The 14,645-nt window shown below is 40.0% G+C and overlaps 2 long non-coding RNA genes across 2 annotated transcripts; both read right to left on the reverse strand.

Moving 5' to 3' along the window:
• Positions 1–4,502: 4,502 nt before the first annotated feature.
• LOC133009594 (uncharacterized) lies at positions 4,503–5,561 on the reverse strand. Its single transcript, XR_009680551.1, has 2 exons — positions 5,245–5,561; positions 4,503–4,824 (listed from the first exon to the last, which is right to left on the reverse strand). It is a non-coding gene; the product is annotated as an uncharacterized LOC133009594 (long non-coding RNA).
• Positions 5,562–5,644: 83 nt separating this feature from the next.
• LOC133009618 (uncharacterized) lies at positions 5,645–6,724 on the reverse strand. The gene is made up of 6 exons (XR_009680555.1): positions 6,666–6,724; positions 6,481–6,552; positions 6,272–6,349; positions 6,044–6,100; positions 5,819–5,902; positions 5,645–5,709 (listed from the first exon to the last, which is right to left on the reverse strand). It is a non-coding gene; the product is annotated as an uncharacterized LOC133009618 (long non-coding RNA).
• Positions 6,725–14,645: the final 7,921 nt, after the last annotated feature.

Here is a 14,645-nt window from a genome sequence, read left to right on the forward strand (position 1 = left end):
GCTCGCACCGGGATCTCCATGGTAACAACCAGTGGAGCCGACGCCGAGGATGACTCCATCGCCATGGCAACCACCGGTGCGATGAGAGGGGTAGAGTGCGGTAATGCTGCTGGTGGTGGTGGTGGTTTGGGGGGGGGGTCAGAAATCATTTCCGGCAGAGCTTTCAAAATAAGAGCCCTTTATAGACTGTGAGCCGACCACAGAGCACAGACTATATATTATATAGAGATACATCTTTATATATGAAGAAAAAATATATATATGTGAGCAGACAACAGCCGGTATATAAAGATATATCTTAAACATAATCTTCATATATACAGATACAAGATATATCCTTAGTAACTAGGCAAACTACCAAAATAATAAAAGCAGCAACACAGCCACAGTCTTTTATTTCATGCCACCATCTCATAAAGATTCTGCATTACTGGATTGCTAAAATTATTGACCTAGGCCTCTGAAATCTGATTCAGTGAAATGGTTATGGTAAATTAATGTTTATTCATGAATGTTACTGTTGTTCAGTGGCAGGTTTAATGTCGATCTGAAAGATGAACTGGCTACTGAGAATTATAAAATGTAAATATATACAATATTATTGAACAATATTTAAACCCAATATTCACAAAGCCAGTCAATAACAAGAATGAAACTTTTGCCCTGGATTTTGCCTGAAACAATGCACGGGCACAGCACTGAGGCTCATACATATGTATAGAGATGACAGCATAGCTCCTCAATAGTCAAGCCAAAGCATCTTGATGGCTGGCTGCAGTATGGGTCATAAACCGCCTCCTATGTGTTAGTTGATTGGACATTCGTCTGAATAAAAGTATTTAAATTAACCCATAAATAAAGAGCTAGAATAGACTGAATATCAATGCAGGCTTAACTCATTACTTGTCATATTTTCTGTAAAAAAAATGGCATGGTATGTACAACTAAAACAGTATTCTAGGTTTTTAGCTGTCGTTCGCATTACAGTGGACAGGATGGCAGATGCAAGTTTCTGACTTGAAACACTATTCAAGTCCTCTTTCAGCTTATAAAAAAAATTGGACTGCCACAATGTTTATTTCAACAGCCAAAATTTAAGAAACATGCAGCTGATAAAACAGGCCACTAAGAGGTTAATTAGAATTAAATCGACCTCTTAAAGCAACACCCACTAATTTGCGTCTCTTAATGTTCTTGTCAGTGCATGCATTCATCTGCTAGTTTATTAGGAGTACCTAACTAATGCACACTAATGCAACAGTCCTGCAATGAATGGTGCCATTTAGATGTGTTACATTACATACAGGTGTTTCAATTTTTTTTGAACCAAAGTTTTATATCCGTGAGCGTAGAGTAAACAACAGAAACACCTCTGTGTATGTCCACACACCACAAACGACAGCATCCAAAAGGATCATAAAATTGAGCCAAGACTTGTGTAAAGCAGTTTAAACAAACAAACAAAATCAGTTAGGATTTATTGGCAGACTGCATTAGGTTGTATGTGCTCAATACATTTACAACTGTGTGCATGTTTCAGTGCAGTGACTGGGGGATCAATGCCCCTGTTTGTTACACCAGACAGAAGAACTTCCCTGGCATTTAGCAAGTATATCCTGTCATGCACACAAACCCTTTATTGACTTAATATTGCATTATACTGCTGCACTGTTATGTAAATTGTACATGTGCCACACAATAAGGATGACATAAAGAGACAGAGGTTGATGGTAATTAGGCACCAGATTTGTAATATTACTGTGTGTGCTCGCTGTGTAATTGTAGTCCATCTTGTGCATCGCATGTAAATTACTTATTATAGTAATCTGCAGAAAATTAAAGGACACACACACACACACACATATTGATAAAGACACAGAGAGAACACAGAATAGCCTTTAAGTTAGTGTCTTTCTTCTCAGAGAAATGTTCTTCGTTCATCTTTTCTCCTTGTTCACCTTGAATTCGACTCCTGTCAATGTGTGACAGAGAGCATTTCAGCAAGCACCTCATTGAGGGGACAGTAAGGAGGTCCACACCCACTCTAGTAGTATCTGACAGGCAAGGGCAGACCTTTATTTTACTGTACTGTCCACTGATTTAACAGATGACAATTGATAACTGTCTTTAGATCTGGAGGTGAACAGTTAAATAATTGTATTCCTTTTTTTTTTATGTTTGTGTCCATAGTCATTTGCTGTATTCATAAATTCCCTAATTGTGCCATCTATTCCATTTTATCTAATAAAACAATATTTAGCAAAATTGTGTTTGTAATAGTTAATTCAATTCTTAAAATGTGTGATCCAGTCAGCATTTTTTGCAAAAGACACTACCAGAAAGAAAAACTGAATAAATAAACTGTATATAAGGACATAAATACAGAAACATTATAAAGCTAAATCATGTTTTTTTTTTTTTACTGCTCGTTTCTCTGTCAGTGAGTCAGCACTTCACTTCACAAAGCCCCCGCACCACAGCCATGCTTCCCTCTAGTGGTACTAAACCAGCATCTCACCTGACTACAAGTTCTGGACGACGTAGACCACACTACAGCCATGGCCTAAAGTTTTGAGAATGGCACAAATATTCATTTTCACAAAGTCTGCTGCCTTAGTTTTTATGATGGCAATTTGCATATACTCCAGAAATTTATGAAGCGTGATCAGATAAATTGCAATTAATTGCAAAGTCCCTCTTTGCCAGGAAAATTAACTTAATCCCCAAAAAAACATTTCCACTGCATTTCAGCCCTGCCAAAGAAGGACCAGCTGACATCCAGTGCTTCTCTTGTTAACACAGGTGAGAGTGTCGATGAGGACAAGTCTGGAGATCACTCTGTCATCCTGATTTAGACAAAATAGCAGACTGGAAGCTTTAAAAAGAGGGTGGTGCTTGAAATCATTGTTCTTCCTCTGTTAACCATGGTTACCTGCAAGGAAACCCGTGCAGTCATCATTGTTTTGCACAAAAAGGCCTTCAGAGGAAAGGCTATTGCTGCTAGTAAGATTGCACCTAAATCTACCATTTACCTGATCATCAAGAACTTCAGGAGAGAGGTTCAATTGTTGTGAAGAAGGCTTCAGGGCGCCCAAGAAAGTCCAGCAAGCGCCAGGACGTCTCCTAAATTTGATTCAGCTGCGGGATCGGATTGATTGATTTCAAGCATGATGGAGCACCTTTCCATGAGGCAAAAGTGATAACTAAGTGGCTCGGGGAACAAAACATCGAAATTTTAGGTCCATGACTAGGAAACTCCCCAGACCTTAATCCCATTCAGAACTTGTGGTCAATCCTCAAGAGGTGGGTGAACAAACAAAACTCCACAAATTCTGAAAAACTCCAAGCATTGATTTTGCAAGAATGGGCTGCCATCTATCAGGATGTGGCCCAGAAGTTAATTGACAGCATGCCAGGGCGATTTGCAGAGGTCTTGAAAAAGGAGGGTCAACACTGCAAATATTGACTCTTTGCATAAACTTAATGTAATTGTCAATAAATGCCTTTGACACTTATGAAATGCTTGTAATTATACTTCAGTATACCATAGTAACATCTGACAAAAATATCTAAAAACACTGAAGCAACACACTTTGTGAAAACCAATACCGGTACTTGTGTCTCAAAACTTTTGGCCACAGCTGTACATCTATAGGTAATCGCTGAGAAAAGGTATAATTATACAAATGTATGATGCAAAATCTAGCCCAATAGTTTGATCATTTAAAAAAAAAAAATTGAAAGTTAAAGTTGAAGTTTTGATCTTTAACTTTAAAAAAAAATACAACAATGTATTTAACAGTTTTTTTTAGGGTTAGACATTTATTTGATTTAGTTCAGGAATAATTTTGAATAAATTATTTATTTAAAATGTTCCCTTTCATATATATTTTGATATTTGGGGTCTTATAGTTTTCAGATTTACTTTTTATTTTTTCATAAATAAAAAGGTTTCAAATCTTGTTTTTTCGTTTTTTAATCTTTCAGACTTGATCTGGCGTGGGGGCCGTGGTACCAACTGAGAGGGCCGTGCCATCTTCAGTGACAGCATAACAAAGGGTGACTCAACACTTTCTATGCACCATATTCACATTATTGGCAGTGAAAAAACTGATGCACCTGACCAAGTTCTGTTTAGCAAGCTGTTTACACCATAGTTGGCACGAATCACATTATAAGACCAATAAACTATGCCAGATTGTGCCGTTCATCGACCACACTTACAGTGGCGATTTTAGCCTGAAATTTCTGGTGGGGCAATTTTTTATGACGTCATGTCACCGTCACAAAAATAGAGGTAGCTGATTATTATAAGCAGTAGGCCTATATAGACCACTGGATATACCATGGGCTGCATTTTGAGTGCCAGCAGGGAGCAGAAATCCTATTTCAAATACATTTCACATGCTTTAGCGCTCAGCCCGACACAAAGATGTTGCCTATAATACATCATTAAAGTAAAATGATTGCAACAAAGTAAAAAGATTAGACAGACACATAGCTCAAATAACTTGCATAATTTATTATTATCAACATGAGGCGACATGCACCAGCTTCATCTGCACAACACTTTGTGTTTTCCTCCCCAACTAAAGAAGGCCTGCAACTGTTTAGAGTTGGCAGTCATTGCTAAGTGTCATGGATAAGAGTTTATTTCTATTTTCATTATATATTATATATTCAAATGAACACTTATTAGAACAATGTTTATCTTTTGCTTCTTGATTTGATACACTTTAGATAAGAACCCAGTGTTTTATTTTTCTTCTTTACCATAAGAGAGAAAACGGTCAGCACAGCTGTGTCCTTCAGGCTCGTCCATCCCTAATAAAATGATAGGAAACATAAAATATGGCATTATTTTAGAGGAAGTGTTACACAAAGTTTATATCTTTATTTTCTGTGTATATTTAACTACTGATTTTGAATATGGTTTTGGATTAAACTGTGCACTACCAAGACAATGCATGTACTGTATGGAGTTCTTCCACATTATTAGTATTTCATAGCTTATTCTCCAAACACACTCATCCTCATAAACTAACGCTTCTCTCTGCTGGGTGGACCGGAGCATGTGGCTTCATGTCGGGTCAATAACTCCGTAGGCTATGGTCCCGTTAGCATCGCTATTACTGCTGTAGGCATGTCTGTGGGCTAGCCGAGGTAAGCTAACACCCAGGTACAGCAGGTACCGAATCACTGCTTTTACAGATAAATACAAATACTAAACTTGACAAACCTCACCTCAGAAACGGGAGCTCACACGTCTTTAGCCTCTCTGCCAGAAGAACAAGCTGAACTTCAAAACGTATTATTCATCCGATGCAGGGCTGGACTGGGAGAACAAAACGGCCCGGGCATTTTTTGGCTCAGACCGGCCCACATAATTAGCGGAGCACATCTGCCATTAAATTGACGTAACTTATGTCTTCTAAATGTACAAACGTTCTGGCCTAGTGGAAAAGGTGCACAATTTAACTAAAAAAACTCTCTTTCAGGTACCAAAAAAACACCAGGAAATGTGCAGTGACTTCACACTCAATTGTTTATTTAAAATTAATCTATAAATTTGTCATGATAGCTGGCAGAAAACCTCGTCCAGGTTTTCTGCCAGCTATCATGACAAATTTATAGATTAATTGAGAGAAGAGAGCCCCTGGCAGCTGCCGATGAACTGGCCTTATCTGCTCTCTTCAGTCCAATCAGCTCCTTGGACAGAGAGAGAGGGGGGGGGCACATACCCACTCTGATGTTAGGCACATACAACATCAGATTTTTAACGCTTTTATGTCGTGGTAATGTGGATATGTTTACTCACTTGGTGCATAGCCTTGTCTGCGCTCTTCAGTTCCAATCAAGTCTTTGGGCACACACACTACAGTCAATCAAACACTCATGAAACCTACAGATAGCCACACACACACACACACACAGAGGGGGGGGGGGGGGGGGACATACCCACTCTGATGTTAGGCACATACAACATCAGATTTGTAACACTTTTATGTTGTGGTAATGTGTATATGTTTATATGTTTACTCACTTGGTGCATAGCCTTGTCTGTCTACACCGACTACAGTCCATCAAACACTCATGAAACCTACAGATAGACACACACACACACACACACACACACACACACACCACACACACAGATAGAGAAGAGGAGGGGGTTGCATGCACACTTTGATGTTAAGCACATACAAGCTCATAAAAAATCTGGTTTGCAACACGTTTATTATGTTCTGGTGAGGTGTAAATGTTTACTCACTTGGTGAATAGCTGACTTCACCGGAACCAACGCTCACAAACCCCGTCAATCCAGAAAGAACTATGTACATGTGAAGCCCTAGAGGGACAGGATTTCATAAAGAGGAAGACACAGAGAAGTGAGACTTGAATACATTACATGTGTGTGTGTGTGTGTGTGTGTGCTTGTGTGCGTTTGTGTTTGAATCAGATTGATTTCTTCTCACTTACCCAGAAACCAAACGTCTGTCCATCTCCAAAAACAATCCTCACAATCCAATCTCACAATCCTGAAATGGAACCCTAAAACAGTAAATAACAGAAAAGGATGTTATGCATGTTAAAGGGGGGGAAAGGGAAAAAGTTTTAATTTCAAGCCAAACAATTACATTCATTTCCATAACTATAATACTTACTTTGTGAAAGCAAGTCGTCGCCACAACCTGAGACAGAGGCTTCCTAAAAGGAAAAAGAAGACAATCAACAATGAAAGTGTTATGCCTTTTATTCCTTACTATCAAGTTTAGGTAATTTTGAAGAGAAACAGAACTAAACTAATATTAAAAATATTCTTACTTTAGTAGAGTAGGAGCTTCCGAAGCAGTTCACTTTTTTCGGCCACTCTGTCTATGACACTGTCTGTGTCCAATCCCATGAGGATGTCCTTTTCTGTGGACATCAGCATGAAGGCCTCCAATTTACCAGCAGATAAGCTGCTCCTCAGCCTGCTCTTGATGAATTTCAAAGTTGAAAATGATCTTTCACAGGCTACCTGTGTCAATGAGAGTGTCAGCAGATATTTGTAGGACAGAGAAAGAAGAGGGTATGCGTCTGTGAGCAGGTTGAATCTGAGGATAATCTGGTAGCAACACAGGGGGCAGTTTTTACATGAGGCACAGGCTTTGCTGACAATTTTCATCTCTGGGTCTCCACCAGGTCCTTCCTCCACAGTACGGAATGTGTACTCATCTAGTGGTGGACGCTTCAGCATGTCCCACTGGCTTGCCAAGCTTTCAAGTTCAGATTGTAAATTTGATATGGTTGTCGAATTGTTAAATTTGATGAGACATCTGCTTAGGTCTTTCAGTGCAGACTCAGGAAGACCACTGGTTTTGATATCTGGGAAGTTTCGGGGGTCCAGAATTGAGAGGTCCGCATACAGATTGCCGTTATCGAGGAATCGTCTTTGCATGGCCTCAATAACGGTGTTCATAATTTGGTTATGGACTTTAACCTCATACGTCTTGCTTGGGTCATTGGAAGTTTCATCCTGGGCCATCTCTCCTGGCATGGACTTCTTCTTCTTTGGCCTCCTCTGCCGTAGTGAAACCTCCACCTCCATGCCCATCTCCTCATCCTGCTCCTCCAGCTTGTCATTTGCCCACTTCACAAAACTCTCTGTTGCATCCTTGACTGTCTGGAAATCTCTTCCCATATCCTTAAGGGCCTCGTGTGTGGACATCACCATCCTGTGGGCAGAGAGGATGTCCATCCCGCCTGTTTGGAGGTATTTGGATAGTGGGGTGGTCTTCTCAAATATCCGCAAGAATAATTGCGCGGTCAGGATGGTCTCGTGTCTGAGAAGGCCATCTTTGTATCCCCTTGCTTTGGATCTTACATTTGACTTCACTGTCGTCTGGTCTTGAATGGCTGAAAGGGTGCACAGAACATCAATGTAGAGACAGTCCTGCGGTTTCCCAAATGAGCCAAACACTTTCTTTAAGGCATCATGCTTTGCCCACCAGCGTGTCTCTCCAATGGGTCCTATGCGCTTGTGCCTGCTGCTGTGGCTTTCCTTCTCCCATACGTTCATTCTTTGATGAGATTCTCGGATGAACACAGCGATGTCATTCAGGAGATGAAAAAGAGATCCACTCTCTATCACAATTTCAGTGGTGTCAGAAAGAACGAGATTGAGCACATGAGAGTAGCACCACACATGGACATGGTGAGGAGATTGTGATGACAAGAGTGAAGAGAAGCCTCTGTATCTTCCCTGCATGTTGGCAGCTCCATCTGTGGCATTTCCAATGCAGAGGCTTTTGTCTAAGTTCAGACCATCAAGCACATCACTCAACAACTGAACAAAGGCCTCTCCTGTGGATGAACTGCACCTTACCACAGCAACAAGCCTCTCGTGTACAGTATCAGTGACGTACCGAAGCACAACTGAGCACTGGTCTTGTGCTGTGATATCCTGTGTTGTGTCCAGTTGTACAGTAAACATGCCGGCTTTTTGAATTTCCGTGCCGATGTTGTCTTTGATCATCTTAAGGATTGTGTCAATCACTGAGTTGACAGTCGATTTAGACAGCAGAGTGACAAGGGAACCCCTGCCTCTTGAGCCTGATGCAGATTCATGGAGCTTTTTGCTTTTATGAATTATGTCACTGAGATGTTCTTTCAATGCCACATCATATTTCCCCAGCAAAAGTATCATCTCCAAAAAGTTGCCATGATCAAGGCTGCTGTCCTCTAGAGTATAAGCAGCCTCATTGTCTTCGTGCCTGTAGCTTAGGCCCCTCTTTCCAATCACTCTGACCACTTCCACCACACGGTCTAACACCTGCCGTCTCTTCTTGATCTGCTCTCTATGAGCAGTTAGCTGTCTTCCTCTAAGCAGGCTGTTTATGTCAGATTTTGAGCAGTTTAGAAAATAAGCTTCAGCACAAGCTCTATGTGCCATGCTTTTTTCATGCTCTTCTGCTCTCTGGTGAGCATGTCTCCAGTCAGACATTCCAGTAATGAATACACTGTTATCAGAGGGCTTGCTAAAGGCCAAGCATACAAAACAAAATAAAGCAGGACGTTGATCACAGTCTGTCAGCCTCTTCCTGCTTGTACCTTCTTTGTTTATGAAGACCTTTCCTATTGGGTTTGGAGCGTCTTGCTTTGGATGGTGGTTCAAAAAAGTTTGCAGTGTAGCACGGTCTGGACGGCAAAAGTAGTCAACATCTGCCTCAACAGTCTGGCTTGACTAGAAAAGAACAGAGGGATCAATTATTAATTAAAAATAATACAATACTTAAACTAAATATCCAAATGTATATTTATTTGTAGTAACATTAATGCTTAAATGTTATATTTTATTTGGAAATATCCAAATAAGTTATACTGTATTCATCTCCATTAAGTCAAGACTACTCCCCATTTTGCTTTTTTGTTGCTCTCGCTTTTATTTTCTGTGCTTCTTTTATGCCCATTTCCTCGAGACACATATCAACGAAAAAGAAAAGGCTTTCCAGCTGTGCAAACAAGAGCCTCGTTTGGAAAAAGACAACGGCAACCATGTCGGCTTGAACATTTAGACTCGAATCATTAGAACTTTATATTGACAGATTATATTTGGAGTGTGAGAGTACGTTAGCCGAGAGCATCAGACAAACTACCCCAGTTAGCTGGCAGGGTCTTGGGGGGGAAGCGGCTTATTTTCAACACAGAAGAACCGAACGTTGGCCAGAATTCCCCAATTTCTCAGTTTCATTATAACCCGTCCCACCATAGAACACTAATCGTTTGTCATCGAGACACATTTCAACGAAAAGAAAAGGTTTAAGCTGCGCAAACAAATAAGAGCCTGGTTTGGGAAAAAAGACGACGACAACCACTTCAATAATAACCACCAACCCCCTGTAATAAATTGGCTCGGCTATTACCATAATGGCCCAAGTTGCATCGCTAAATACACTGTGTAATGCCATAGTAGTGTAATACTACGTGGTAATAAAAACTTTCCAACGACTATTATTACAGCATTCCACCTGTGAACGGCGTGTATCGTGGGGCTATGCTGTGTGCTTGCTTATCCGTCAGGCATGATAGCGTGTAGCATGACTATTCATCTAGCATTTTCATTAGCATATTAGCATAGCCGTTTGTCACAACTATTACGCATCATTTTCATATCGCTGCGGCTGGCTAAATTCAAATCCATCATCTAAACGTATTATCCTTATGTTAATAGCTGCTTACCTGGTGCACCGGCAGCGGCTCACTCAGTCCATGACCCTCGGGTTCGGACTCATCATCTCCTCCTCCCTGTTCATGGCTAGGTCCGTCACCCTCTTCCACCATCTGTGCTGTCTCCATGGGTGGATCGCTACAGCTAGCCCCCTCGCCCTGTCCACTGGTGCTGGTGGTGCTTGATTCACCTGAGGTGGAGGGGGCTCCCGAAGCACCTCCACTGAACATGTCAGTTATTTTAGCACATTTTCCGGCGTCTGCGGCTAGATTTTTGAGCCTTTTGGCCCTGAGCTTTTCAGCTCCACCTTTAAGTTTACGCTTTGGTTTGTCCATTGCTGTCTTCCACTCTCGCAAACTCGCGCATAGCTAAATACAGGGAAGAGGTGGGCCGTAATAATTGGTTCTGCCTCAGATGGCGCACTTGTGCACTTGACTTCAGCAGGCACCGTTTCAGTGCGTATGGCGGCGTATTGGTTAGGTTACCCACCGAATAGTGCCGAAGTGACATCTGAGACACAAATTTAGTACCCCCCCCCCCCACACACACACATGTATGGGCCGAGGGCCGTCAACATGACATCGTGGGCCGCCGGTCAGTTTGTTTTTTTTGAAAAAAAAACAAAAAAAAAAAGGGGGAGGCCGTTCGGCCCTCGAGGGAACTCGGCCCACCGGGAAAATGCCCGGTATGCCAGATTGCCAGTCCAGCCCTGATCCGATGTGACTGAACCTCTCCACAGACCCGGGTGGTGTCTGTTCACTGACGGAGGTAGCCTGTTAGCTCAGGTTAAGTCGAACCGGAGCGTCAGCCTGTTTCCGGGTGACTCTGACGCTGGAGTCGAGTAGCTCTCTGGGAGACGTCGCAGGGCCCATCTGCATAATCACTACTTTCCAATGTTAACAGTGGCCTGTGTGCTTCACGCTGATTGGTGCTCCCATGGCACTGGTCTGCCGCTTGCCCGTTTGCCCACAGCAGAGAAGTACGGCAAGCGAAAAGCGTTTCACAAAGCCCAGTGCAGAGACGGACGGCAAGAGGGAAGCGTTTCACAAAGCAAACACACAGACAGAAACACACAGGAATCAAATGACTCCAAAACAAGACTATAATGCTTGTGAGTCTCGTTTATTCACACACACATTCACGCTTTTTGCATATAAAATAAAATAAAATATATTTTTGCCACAAAGTTCAGATATGCAGTATTTAGCTTTCTGCACACCAGCGCCATCTGGTGGGGCAGTGCCCTGCCCCTTATGTAGAAATGCCACTGCACACTTTCATATTTGACATTTCGCACTTGCACAGTGACGTAGCACCGACCAGGTGCATTCAGGGACTGTCGTAAATGCTATTGTCCGCTAGCTTAGACAATTCTAGTGAACTTTTAGCATTGACTGTATATAAAAATACTGTAAGGCTTGAAACGCAGTGTAAATTACTCCTAAAACAGCTTGCTAAACTTAACATGTCACATTAATTAGTGATAGTTGGGTCTCACTTCATATACATATTAAGATTTTGAATCCAAGGAATATGATGAGCCTATAAACTAAAGTGTGATTCTTTGCTTTTTAATTAACCAGCGGTGTATAAAGAATGCAAAATTAACCCCACACTGAAAAATTACAGCAGTAAACAATAATACATGAATGTTTCTGAATTGTGCTGATAATACTTACAGAATTAAATTGTATGATGATATTTATTCCACAGCAATAGAGGAAAAATTCGTCAATTCACATAAAATCATTGGTCAGCCTGGTTGCACAGACCTCAGGGTGGTTAGTAACTAGAATGGTTGGTAAGTAGTATGCTGAAGAAAACTTAAATATTTCTGCTGCATCCACCATGCACTACAGGTGTGTGTGTGTGTATATATATATATATATATTTATATACATGAGGGGTTAGATTGTGAAATTTAATTTGAAATTGTGTGGATAATATGTTGATGATGAATGAAATTTAATGGAAATGGGATCATGAACTGATGTCTGGGTTGCATTACAAGTGTGTATATAACAAATAAAATATATTCAAATAAAATAAATATTGGGTACTGCATTTATTTGGTCTTGTTTTCAATGAAAATGTCTTTTCAATCAAAATATATTTTAAAGTACTTATTACAATTGGGATTTGATGCCAAATGGCAATATTTAAACATCCATCCCTCCCCCTTTAAAAAACACATTTTTCAAAAATGTCTCCTATATGAGCACATTTAATTCACACATTTTAACATTTTGTTTACATAATAATTAAATTAATAGAGGGTTAATGAGAGAAACTTTGATTTAAAATATATATGTAATAATTTGTAGCACATTTGATCTGTAATAAACACTGACTGTCCAACATTATCGTTAGCAGAGTGAAGCTGCACCATTTTCCAAGCTTCTTGTTAAGGAGTTGCACTGTCTGGCCCATATGGGGAAGGCCATGTCCAATGAGAAGTAGCTGCACTTATTCTGGCTGGAGGAACAGATTGACAGGCAGGTGGAGTGACAGATAGTTGAAACAGCAGTTTCAGTGCAGATTCCCCCACAGACACACAGCAGTCACAAAGGTCATCATTTCATCTTCCTCCAACCCTCTTAAACAGCAGAACGGAACTGATAGTAAAGGCCTTAAAATAATCTAAACGTGGCAAAACACTGCAGCCTGACCCTTTGATAGCTATCTTTGGTGTAGTAAGGGATGAGCTAAAGCTGTCCCGTCTCCATAAAAATGCAATTGCCTTTGCGTCATTGCATGCCCGACGTCTGATTTTGCTGAATTGGAAGGGGAAGAATCCTCCTGCCTATGTTCATTGGATTAGAGAGGTGATGTTGGGATTGGCTTTGGAAAAAATTAGATATACAGTACACGGGTCGGAGGTTAAATACGACAGAACCTGGTCACAGTTCATGACACATATCAAGAGCTTGCCTTTTGCCTGAATCCTTGTTCTTATTTAATATGTATTTATCTTTTCCTCTTTCCTTCTCTGATTGCCGTCCTAGTCTTCTCAATGCTTATGTTCTGACTGTTGGGACTTTTTTTCTTATGTTAAAGGTCCTGGATGTTGGTGTTATGAACATAATGATCAATATAGATTGGTTTGAGTCTTTTTTTTTTTTTTTAATTTATTTATTTATTATTATTATTTTTTTATTTTTTTTATTTGGCCTGTCTCTTTTTTGTATTTGTCTATATTTGCTTTCTTCTTTTGGTGTTCTGTCTGTCAGTGTGATACGTGAGTGTTTTTGTGGATTTATTTGTTGGGATGCCACCTGGTTGGGGTGGGAGGCGGGTGCGCAACTTTTGTAAGAAATGCATAACCAATTATGTAAATGTTTTCAACATGGAAAAATGATAAATAAAGTTGTAAAAAAAAAAAATAATCTAAACCCAATAATGTCTATGTTGTTTACTGTATATGGTGTTGTATTTTTTCAAGACATCCTCTCAGCTGAGGGCAGAACAACTCTAACTCTGCTAAGCAGAAATAAGTCGGAGTGAGTTGTTGGCCAGTTACATGACGTGTCTTCACTTTTGCAACATTATCACCTTTAAGAGCCGGTGTTAAAAAAGAGCTATTCATCAAGAGAATGCTTACAATTTTAAACAAAGATTTTTGTTATACTATATGGATTGTAAACATATATTGTGATAAAGAAAAAACAATTACAGCTTTAAATGAAAGCAAAGCATTTTATTAGATGCTATATACAGTATTGAAATACAAAAGACACTGACTTCTGTTCTCCTAATACGATGCATTTCAGAGATGTGTAATTAATACAAATTCTGTGATTTTTTAATGGATGTAAGATTGAACTTTAAATTAGACACTTGTCTGTTGTAACACCATCACACAGATGATTTGAGATTGCAGTTAGGAACTTGAGGAAAAGCTGACAAATATTATATCCAAGCTGAAGTTTTAAAACAGTACATCAAGTCAAAAACATTCCAAAATAAGAAATCACAAAGAAAAAATACATCAGTACTAAGAGTATTTAGGGCTCGGTGGTCTTAACGATGACTTTTGTGTATTGAAATTCTTCAGAGATGAATAGTTCGTGAAAATATGATCCTTTAATTACAGATACAAATGAGAGGAATGTGAATTACTTGAATAACTAAATGATCCACTCTGTATGGACTAATGTCAATTTAAGTATTGTATAGGGAACATCCATTTTTCATACTCAGTGTTGCTTGGTTTGTTTTGAAGCAACTCTTAAGGAAGGCTGAGTGTGACTGAAGCTACTTTGAAAAAACATTACTCTTATCATGATAATGGAAAAAAAAATCAGTTCATTGCTTTGATTCAAAATAAATTAGCATCCACTTAAATTAATTAAATGAAGAATAAGACTCTGGTGATCTTAAATTACGAACAGTTGACTCACTGTAAAGCACGTCCACCAATTACATGATACTATGG

This window comes from Limanda limanda, chromosome 8 (genome assembly GCF_963576545.1).
Source record: "Limanda limanda chromosome 8, fLimLim1.1, whole genome shotgun sequence".
NCBI lineage: Eukaryota > Metazoa > Chordata > Actinopteri > Pleuronectiformes > Pleuronectidae > Limanda > Limanda limanda.